This window comes from Furipterus horrens, unplaced genomic scaffold (genome assembly GCF_987537825.1).
Source record: "Furipterus horrens unplaced genomic scaffold, mFurHor1.1.pri manual_scaffold_2, whole genome shotgun sequence".
Classification (NCBI taxonomy): domain Eukaryota; kingdom Metazoa; phylum Chordata; class Mammalia; order Chiroptera; family Furipteridae; genus Furipterus; species Furipterus horrens.
In genome coordinates this window covers 97,007,733-97,018,339 of record NW_028327172.1, presented here as the reverse complement: position 1 = coordinate 97,018,339, position 10,607 = coordinate 97,007,733, and the positions used below count along the sequence as shown (strand labels likewise).

Below are 10,607 nucleotides of genomic sequence, written 5' to 3'. Positions count from 1 at the left end.
TCCTCTTTTTCCTCACTTTTTGTTTCCTCTTTCTGCACTGGTTGACTGTTCCTTCCCTATGTTCTGATTTGTTGATTTGATCCCTTGTTTTCCTTTCCTCACCACTAGTTTCATATGTGTTTTTGTTCATTTCAGCAGAACTAGCCTTCATTCCTTCCCCATCTTGATTAAGTCCTGCTGTTATTTCTGTAAGCTGTCTTATAACTATAGCTCTGAACTGAGCCTCAGAAAGATTATCTATCTGCTGGTCCGATACATCATGTATTTGCTGTCTGGTCAGCTGCGTGACTGGGATCTCTATCATGATCCCTGCCATCCTGGCAGTTTTTGTTTATCTTTTCTTCTTGGGCAGGGTTGTCATACCTCCTATGCTATAGGGGGCAGAGCCCCGTGCACTCGTCACTACCGGGCGACCTTTCTCACCACACTGTAGCACTTTGTGTGGGGGCGGGAGTCCAAGACAGATTCCTGTCGTTCACTCTCCGCTGAGATACCAGGAGCCTCCTCCATCCCCACGCCCTCTGGGCCTCACAGTCCAAGGCAATGGGGATTTTCCTTCCCGGAATTGGAATCACAAGTTGACAGGTTTGGTCTGCAGCCAGGGGTGCTCCCCAGGCGCTTCTCACCTCCCCTTAAATATGGGTGTTTGTGCTTATCACAGTCCTGCTGCCCATCACTGCAGCTGCCACCGCCAGCACAGCTTGACCTCTCTGCTCCAGCTTTGCCCTTCCTACCTGTCCAGACGAGCACCACTTGTTCATAACTTCATATGTTGGACTTTCATGTAGCTTTATTTTCTGGAACTTCTGGTTATTTATGGTTTTGTGGTAGTTGTAGTCATTCTTAGTTGTGGAGGGAGATGGAGCATGTCAGTCTAGGCTTCCATCTTGGCTGGAAGTCCTGAACATTTTTTTTTAAACACATTTATTCAGCGTCATGATCAGACTATTCCATTTAGCAATCAAAAGCATGGGTGTAAAAGAAGAAAAAAAGGAGAAAAAAACCCCTACATTAAAAGCCCTTTGTTGGAATGCTTTACACTTTCCACAGAACAAAAACTAAAATAACCTGTTATACAATTAGTCACAAATACAGTCCTCGAGTTTTTTGCCCATTTACATGAGTATTGTCTAAAACATGTCTTCTTTGTAGCAGCTAGGCCCTGCCACCACTGTGCTTGGCTGAGTTCACAAATCTGTTGTAACCTGTAGCTTCCCTGTCACTTCTCTGGCTCTCCTCTCCTGCTAAGCTTTGTTTCCTGGTAGTAATTAAAACCTTCTGCCACTGCCATAGCTACTGCTACTGCTGGAACCTCCATAGCCACCTTGGTTTTGTGGTTTGGCAACATATTGGCCTCCACGACCATAAGGGCCAGAGCTTCTAACTCCAAAGTTTCCTCCTTTCATGGGTCCAAAATTTGAAGATTGATTGTTGTAATTGCCAAAATCATTGTAGCTTCCGCCACCTCCAAAATTACTTCCATCATTACCAAATCCATTATAGCTATTCCCACTGCCACCATATCCACCACCACCATGGCTACCACCAAAGCCACCTCGACCACTGAAGTTTCCTCCACGACCAAAGTTGTCATTCCCACCAAAACCACCTCCACGACCACCTCCGAAGTTTCCAGAACCACCTTGACCTCTTTGGCTGGATGAAGCACTAACCATCTCTTGCTTAGATAGGGCTTTCCTCACTTTATAGTTGTGGCCATTTACAGTATGGTATTTCTGAATGACAATCTTATCTACAGAGTCATGGTCATCAAAGGTTACAAAAGCAAAGCCTCTCTTTTTGCCACTGCCTCGGTCAGTCATGATTTCAATCACTTCAATTTTCCTATATTGTTCAAAATAATCTCTTAGGTGATGTTCCTCAGTGTCTTCTTTAATACCACCGACAAAGATCTTTTTCACAGTTAAGTGTGCACCACGTCTTTGAGAATCTTCTCTTGAGACAGCCCTCTTCGGTTCCACAACTCTTCCGTCCACCTTGTGTGGCCTAGCATTCATGGCTGCATCCACCTCCTCCACAGTGGTGTATGTGACAAACTCAAAGCCTCTGGAGTACTTGGTATTTGGATCTCTCATCACCACACAGTCTGTGAGCATTCCCCATTGCTCAAAATGGCTCCTCAGACTCTCATCTGTTGTTTCAAAGCTCAAACCTCCAATAAAGAGGTTTCATAGCTGTTCTGGCTCTTTGGGAGACTCTGACTTAGACATGACGACTTCAGGGCAGGAGACTTCAACGATGCTTACTCAGCGGCATCCACTGGCAGAAAGTGAACATTTTTTTTTTTTTATCTTGAGCATTTACTATAACACTAAGCGTACATCAGAAATATGATTTTGAAGATCAAACAAATTATCTTGTGAATATCTTGAATTTACAATACTCCATTGTGTGCCACTTAAGGATTCCAATTTTTATTTTTTAAATTTAATCTTCATTGTATTTTTTTCATGATCATTTAGTCCCCTTATACCCCTCTTCTCCCAGCAATCATCACACTTTTGTCCATGTTCTATGAGTCCTTTTCTCCTTTTGGAATTTTTAGTTCTTATAAATATCTTATAAATATGTTTATGTTTGTGTATGTGTTTGTGTGCAGATATAGGTAGATAAATAGATCATTTTCTTGGAATATCATCTAATGGAAGCATTCCTAGGTCAAAGATTATGATCGTTTTTGCAATCCAAATTTGTATCCTAGGTCAGTTTTCCAGTCATCCTAGTAGGGTTGCTGATTTATAGCCAGTTTCCTTTGGTGAGGGTATACCATGATAATGAGCAATTCCAATTTATGATAAATATTGTCCCAGTTGGCAGGTACAAGCTTCTGTGAGTTTGGCAGCAATGGTTTTCATCTGAGGCTTATGCTACCTTTACCTGCCCAGAATTCATTATGGACCCTGGAGGAAGGCCCATCCATCCACATGAGTTCCTAGTGGGCAGAGGAAACAATGGTGGTTGTTGAGATGCTGGCTGGACATGCCAGTGTTATGCAGATGGCTGCATCTCTCATTCAGTTCATCAGCTGCCCGTAGAGAGCCAAGTGAACTGCTCACCCCTCCAATGTCCTTCTTAGCTGCATGGGGGAGAAGGATAACAAATGTCTACTAGATGAAGCAATTAGTCTTAGGAAAATAAGAACTAATGTGACAAGAGTGCCTGTAAAAGATGCTATATTCTATTTTTGGCAAAATATAAACATCTATAGATAAATTACTCTGTCTATGGTACACCCACCTGTGAATTTAATTGAGTCAGTACCTAAGTACCAATTTAGGTAATATGCTCATTTATAAAGTTGGTGCCTGTGATTTATTCTTACAAAAATGTAGTTGGTTTTCTTTTGGTTCTCAAGATAAAAAAAAAATAAATGTCTTACTTTAGGCCAGTTTAAAGTTTACAAGAGGGCAGTGACGTAGGGTCATTGGTCACTTTGTGCACACATCTGTTATATTCTGGATCACAAATAAATGTTGCCACTCTGTTTTCAATAATCACATTATTTTTAGGTTTGCAGGGAGTCCCCACTCTAGCAGCAGCTGGTCCCCCAGACTGCCTGCAAACAGCAGCTCTGACGTAGTGCCAATGTGCAATCCAAATACATTGAGCAGCACAGACTAGAAAAAGGTATGTGGGGTGCAGCAGCCAACAGTGTCAGTGGAAATAAACTCAGGCATTTAATAATCATGATTGCACTCAGAACTTGCACAGGAAGCATGCACACTGTTCAAACAATACTGTTTCTCTTCAGCAAGATGAACTCCACCGTGTTTCTCTCTGTGGTTTCTGTTGGAAGATAATGGATTCTGGCTGTGCACTCAGTGAAAGGACAGCCAGTGTCCCCTTTCTCTTTTTCTACCCCCAGAATCTAGCTTGGCTGGGCCCACATTGTGACTGGGAATTTATGAGAAAGAGTCTTAAAATAACAAAGATCGTCCCGTGGCTCTCAGATTTGTACTGGGGCGGGGAGTGGGGGACTGGGAAGAGATGCCTTCACTGACTAATTTTGAAACAGGTCACTGAAACTGCAGCCAATTTTTTTTTCTAGTACATATATTAAAATTAAAATGAGAACATGTCGTCTAAAAATCTGCTCCTTCCAGATCATATCTTTGTAAAACATTATACAAAATCCTCTTACCCTTTGTCATCGAATCAAAGAGTTGCCATGGACCTTGATAGATCTTCGTTCCTGTTCTTCAGCCTTTCAGTAAGTGAATGACCAAATCATCTGGGACACATGAGACTGTCTCCTTTGTTCTTAAGCAGCCACAATATAATATCAAGTATTGGCAAGAGTGGGAGGAAATGGGTTCTCTAATACACTGCAGAAATAAGTTGGTACTCTCAGCATCATCTATAGTAGAAAAAAATTTAAAATAGCCTAAATATCCATGAAATATTTTGCAAAAAGTTAGATCAATATATACTGATGTGGAAAGATAAGCATGTATATATTTAGAATGATAAATGATAGGTATAGAATAATATATGCATACTAAGATAGCATCTGTCATATATAAATAAAAGGCTATCACCAGATATATGTACTGGTAGGGTGTGCGTGCATGTAAGGAAAAGATCTGGAAAAGTACAGAGAAAATTGACTAATATGTTTCATGGTTTTTGAAACAGAAATTAGGTGTAGTGGGGAAGAGTGTGGTCCAGGGGAACTTCAGTTTTTTTGCAATGTTTAAAATTTGGATAACTAGTATATATTACTTATATATTTTATTTATTTATTTAAATTTACTTTTGATATGCTATTACTTCATTATAGTATTTGTTATTTACAAATTTATTTATTTATTACTTATAAAGTTTTAATAGGTAAAAGAAAAGCTCTCCACAGCTAGGTACACAGAAACCCTTAACATATGTTGTCACAGATATTGTTAAATAGTTGAGGTTCTCCCTTGCAATTTTTAGTGTTTGTTCTATCCTTGATCACAGATGACCTTCCCTTTGTCAAGCTGAAATCTTCCTTATTTTAGCTTGAGTTTATGCTTATTTTTTTCTGTCTTTGACCTCCTGTTGGGATTGAAAATTCAAAGAACATAGTCAGTATTTCCTTCCTATTGCCAGGCTTTTGACTGGCCTGCTTTACATTCTTCCCCCGTGGGGAGGTGTGGAGGTGAGGAGAATGTTCTCAGCTTCTAGACCTCACTGCGACTGGATTCTGGTTGTACTCACTGGTGACCAGGTGCACTGACTCCTGCTGGGTCTTAGTGTAAGTCCTCATGGAGAGGGTCTGTCCACGTCTTATCAGTAGAACACAGGAATGGTCCCCATTGTAACCACTGAGACAAACAAGTTTAGATTTATGTTTTGTTTTTTTTAAGTGATTGACTCTGGGAAGAAGTGTCCACACTGAACGTGAACTGTCCAACTATTCTGAGGACAATTAGCTCTCTGCCCCTCATTGCCTATCAATACATATGTGCAAATTTAGAGATATACAACTCTAAGCCAAATGTACTTGTCTACCCACAGTGAGAAAAATGTTCACAGTAGATTATGTTAACTGTTGATCCAAGTTCTTTTTAACATATGAAAACAGCTGTCTTACTTTTCTCACAAGTCAGCAGCCTCAAGAATTCCATTACCTGAGTCAAATTTAACACTTTTTTAAAAGTGATGAGCTTTATGAGGAGAGACAAATGGAAGATTCTGTCTCTGGTTGGTGGCAAGAGGGCAGGGGGGAGTTTGATAAATCTATTAGAAACTATTCATAGAGAAGAAGGTAAGGTGCCTCTGGCTTTAATTTCACTGTTTGGCCCTAATGGGTTCTTCACATCAAATAATGATATTAGTCTCATTCCTGCCCCCACCAATTGAACCCCAGCATAAATGTTAAAATGATAGTCAATACCAACAAGTTATAGAAGCTTTTCCTTCTTGGGGAATTTGCCAATATTTCAGAAAACGCCTCTCTTAGGGGATTTCCATCTACACAAAATGATGAAAAGCATGTGCTAACTAGAATGCAGTACCAGAGGAGAGCAGAAGGGACAGGAGTTCTTGTGGGTAAAACACTCACTCTTCTGACCCTGCTGCCCAGATCTGCTGGCTGTGCCCCAACCCACTGAACTTCCCACCAGCTGCATCCCCTAAGTCTCAGTGGAAGCTCCACCTTTGGAGGCCCTGGTTGGTGCTGTCTCCTCATTCCTGCTGTGAGAGGCAGGTCACCTCCAGACTGGGACGACTGGCCATTGTAACTGCTCCCTGGGGTCCAGATGGGGGATTTCCAGATGGAATTCACTCACTCACTCCCATGCCTTCCTCAGTCTCATAGTCACCTTGAGAAGACACAAACCCACCTCTTCCCAAGGCAGGGTCACCTGCGCTAGATTTACTAACAAGTCAAACTAGTTGGAAATATTTCTGTTATTCTGTCTGTGTCTTTTTAGACACTGTATTATAAACATGTAGCCAGTTGTAGGTTCAACTGTCCTAGTGGGCCTATGAAACTATATATCCGAGAGGAGAGTTGTGGACACCCAAACTCTGTGTTTTGGAAGTGGGATAAGTACTCTATTAGGTCCGAACCATTGACATTGGTTTTATGTAGAAAGTCCTTGGGCAGACCCAGCAAACAGGATAGGGCTGGGGCAGGACAGGCTCTCCTCCCATCCCCATGCTGGGATGCTACTTGCACTACCTCTCCTCCATCAGGGGTCCCCCTGTGGCTTCCAGCTTTCCCAGCTTCTCCTCTCTTACTATCTTTCCCATGTCTTTCCCCAGTTCATTTGTGTTGCCCACTGAATAATATGAACATTATATCTAATATTATTATACAGAGGTACTTTACTACACTCTGCCTTGTCACCAATTGTGGGATGCATTGTGTCCTCCAAAATGATTCAAGTCCCATTGCTGATACCTCTGAGTATGACCTTATTGGAAATAGTGTCTCTGCAGATGTAGTTAACTGACATGTGATCATATTGGAAAGGAAGGCGAGCCCCTAATCAACATGAGTGGTGGCTTGTAAGAAGAGGAGACACAAAGATAGAGAATGGTTGCTGTACCTACTAGCCCAGGGACACCAGAGATTGCCACAAGCATGGAGCAGATTCTTCCTGAAAGCACCCCAAAAGAACCAACCCTGCTGACACCTTGATTTTGGACTTTTGATTTCAGACCTGTGAGACAATAAATTTTTGTTTTTTTCAGGCACCCAGTTTAGGGCAATTTTGCTACAGAAAATTAGTGTATCACCTCCATCTCCCTCTCCATTCTGAACTTAGCATTATAGATGCTGCACTGTCCTTTGCACACATCAGCCTGTCCTCAGTTACCTGTGTCTCACCAGGAGTTTTGTATTTTTAGAGTCTAGACCTGGAGAACACAGAGAACGGAAGATAAGAATAAAAAAGGCAGATTTTCTCAGACCATAATACCTCTGACTAATGGGGCACCTGGTTCCCAGGTGGAGAATCTTAGCTGGTCAGATAAAAGATTTATAATATAAATTGAAGCTAATTATGAAATAAACAAGTGCAAATTATCTAACATAACATTTGTATAGTCTTTTCCCATATAATTTAAATGTTTGTGGTCAATATTGAACAGAGGGGAAATCAGGAGATGTAAAGTAGCAAGGTTGGGTGCCCCAGAAGAAGATGTCTTCAGAGGAAGCCTGCCCTGGTCAGGTTATCTAAGAGTGGAATTCCCCAACCTACAGGCAGGCCATAGAACATAAACACATTAGGTAACTGCTCACAGTTAGCATTGTGGATTGTGTCCATGTCCCTGGTCAAATGTAGCTTCAACCTTGAAGGTCAGATTTTTCTGGCTGTACTAAAACTACAGGAAATTGGAATACATTTCCATTTGTTTTAGTTTTGTTTTTGTTTTTTTTTCTTTTGCTTTCTCTAATTATCCATAGGCAATAATTTTCCCTGACTACAGTGCAAAAAGATGTGACAATGTTTCTTAAAGAGGCATCTATAGACATATACAATAAGTAATAACTAAAACACAGTTAGAAGAATGAATGAACAAGAGAGTGAATGAATGGAAGTCTTTGAAGCCCTGCACAAATATGCTGAAGCTTTTTGGCCTGATATATTTCCTAGGGCAAGAATAGGGAGAGAAAGGGCTTCTGTGGGAGCAGGCATGCTTGTTGGAATCTGAGGACAGTCACTCCCCAAATCAATAAGAACAGCTGGATTTCTTCCATTGATTAGGAAGAAAGAAATTATTTTCAGAATTCTTCATTAAGTTATGGGTTTTTTACATTTGCATAGTTCTAACTTCTTTTTTTTCATTCAGGCTATATCCATGGGGTTTGTGGAACTAAGTGGAAACAAGATTTCTGATATTCCATGAAATCAGCCTTTTCCTACATGCTTGCTTGTTCAGGGGGATTCAAACTTCCTCCAGCTTGGGGGCAACTTCAAAATCAGAATGAAACACTGGATCCAATTCAAGAGGGCAGCCATGGACCAAACCGGCTACATTGTCCATGCATCCACCCACTTCATGACTATCTCATTATATATTTCTGAGTTATGTGGAAACAATTTCCTTTATACACACACATGTAGAGGTGAATACATTCATACTTATTTTCTCCAGCGATAATAATATGTAATTAAAGGGCAGGTATATTTCATCATGTGACTCACTTCATTGAAGTGTCACTCTATATGCAGCATTGGCTCCAACTGGGAACTGCCTGAGCACAGGGGAGTGAACCCTATTTCAGTACCAGGCAGTAGGCAAGACTAAAGACTGAGCAGCCAGAGTATTCGAGTTGCATTTGTTGTTGATTTGGAAAACAAACAAATGTGTATTGACGTACAGTGATCTGAAAATTCAGTTTTGGCATACTGACTTTTTCACACTTAGGCATCAGAGTAGCTGAGAAATGAGAGATTCCACCAGCAATGTATGTGTGCCAGCCCATGGTTCTAATGTGCATTGGAGGCTTCTCATCTCAAGTGTCTATCACAGTTTTAGCACAGAGAACATGCTCTGGTTGGTGCCTTGAATGTTTTAAGGGAAGTGGATGAATGCAAATGCTTGTGTTTCAGTCTTTTTTTTTTCTCCTGACACTCCTTCACTCTAATAGGAGGCATACAGAAGGGTCTCTGTGAAATCTGTCCTCTGATCTCTGTGCTTCACCAGACCCCTGGCAGAGACAAATTATGTCTCCTAAACTAGTGTAGCCCATATCTTAGCATAAATTGGAAATGATAGAAAATTTATGAAGCCACTGTTTGGCGCAGACCTCCTAAATGAAGCTGCTACTTTCTGATAGATGAGTTAAGCCAGGTATCCCCAAACTTCTGAGAATTGCCAGATTTTATTATGAGAGTTGTCCTGTCCTCAAGTCACCCTGTCTTCTTAAAAGCTTGTTTTTTAGACTTAGGAGCTAGAATATCTAGAGAATTAAAATTATTGTTATCTTGAGGTAGTTTATAAAAATGTGTGTTTTCTGTGTTACAGTCATGGAAGAAATCTTTGTTGGAAAACACTAATGTGGCATAATTCTAATTTGTCATCCATTTGTGGTGTACAAGGAGCTGCCATTCTATACATAACACTGGGGATTATTTAACACAGGTGGTTCTCTGTACATACACCGAACAGTGTGGTCCCTGAGTAACAGCGACTGGTGCTTAATCCACTGAACTACATAGAGCAATTACAGGTTCTGAGGAGACGGGTCGCTGTGGATGGAAGCTGTCTTGGTTTGCGGGTTTTTTCGTTTGTTTGTTTGTTTTGTTTTTGTAGAAATGTTTTAATCATATCCCTAATGGTCTAGAATTCACAAGAAATTGGAAAAGCAATGCATTGATACTCTTTCTGGATTGTACTTCTTTAGTTATGTGATGCAAGAAAATATTGAAAAGGCTATAAATTCTTGGGAGGAGTTGTTTTTCTCCCTCTGAAATGGGCAGCTTTGGAACCTCAGGAGGGACCCAGATGTGTAACAATCTATGTTGTTTCTAGGGGGAGTGGGAGCACAGCACTCCCTTTCAGGTTCCAGGGTCTGAAAGATGGCTTCCTCATGTTGGTGTTCTTTATTTTATTTTATTTTTTTAAGTATATTTTATTGATTATGTTGTTACAGTAGTTCCAATTTTTTCCCCTTTGCTCCCCTCCACCCAGTATCCCCCTTCCCTCCAGTAGTCCCACCCCCATTAGTTCATGTCCATGGGTCATGCATATAAGTTCTTTGGCTTCACCCTTTCTTTTTCTTTTTTTTAATTTAAAAAATTTTTTATTATTGATTATGCTGTTACAGTTGTCCCAATTTCCTTGCCCCCTGCGCCTCCCTCCCTCCAGTTGTCTCCCCCCTTAGTCCATGTCCATTGGTCCTGCATATAGTTCTTTTCAACATCTTCCTGTCCACTCCACTCCCTACCACTATGCTTCCCAATTCCTGAACCATCTTCCTCCCTCTCCCCCATCCCCTCCCCACTGACCTCCCCCCTATATGCTCCCCTTACCTATAATTCTTTTTCCCTTCTTGTTGCCTACTTAGTTTGCCCTTGCCTCAGTTCCCTAGCTTCTGTTGTTGTTGTAATACAGTTTTCATTTTAATGTCATTGTCCTGATCCTCCTTCTTCTAA

General features: G+C 41.0%; 1 pseudogene; it reads right to left on the bottom strand.

The window, feature by feature from the left end:
* Window positions 1-1,071: 1,071 nt before the first annotated feature.
* On the bottom strand, window positions 1,072-2,246 carry LOC150019140 (heterogeneous nuclear ribonucleoprotein A1-like; annotated as a pseudogene).
* Between the last annotated feature and the right edge of the window lie 8,361 nt (window positions 2,247-10,607).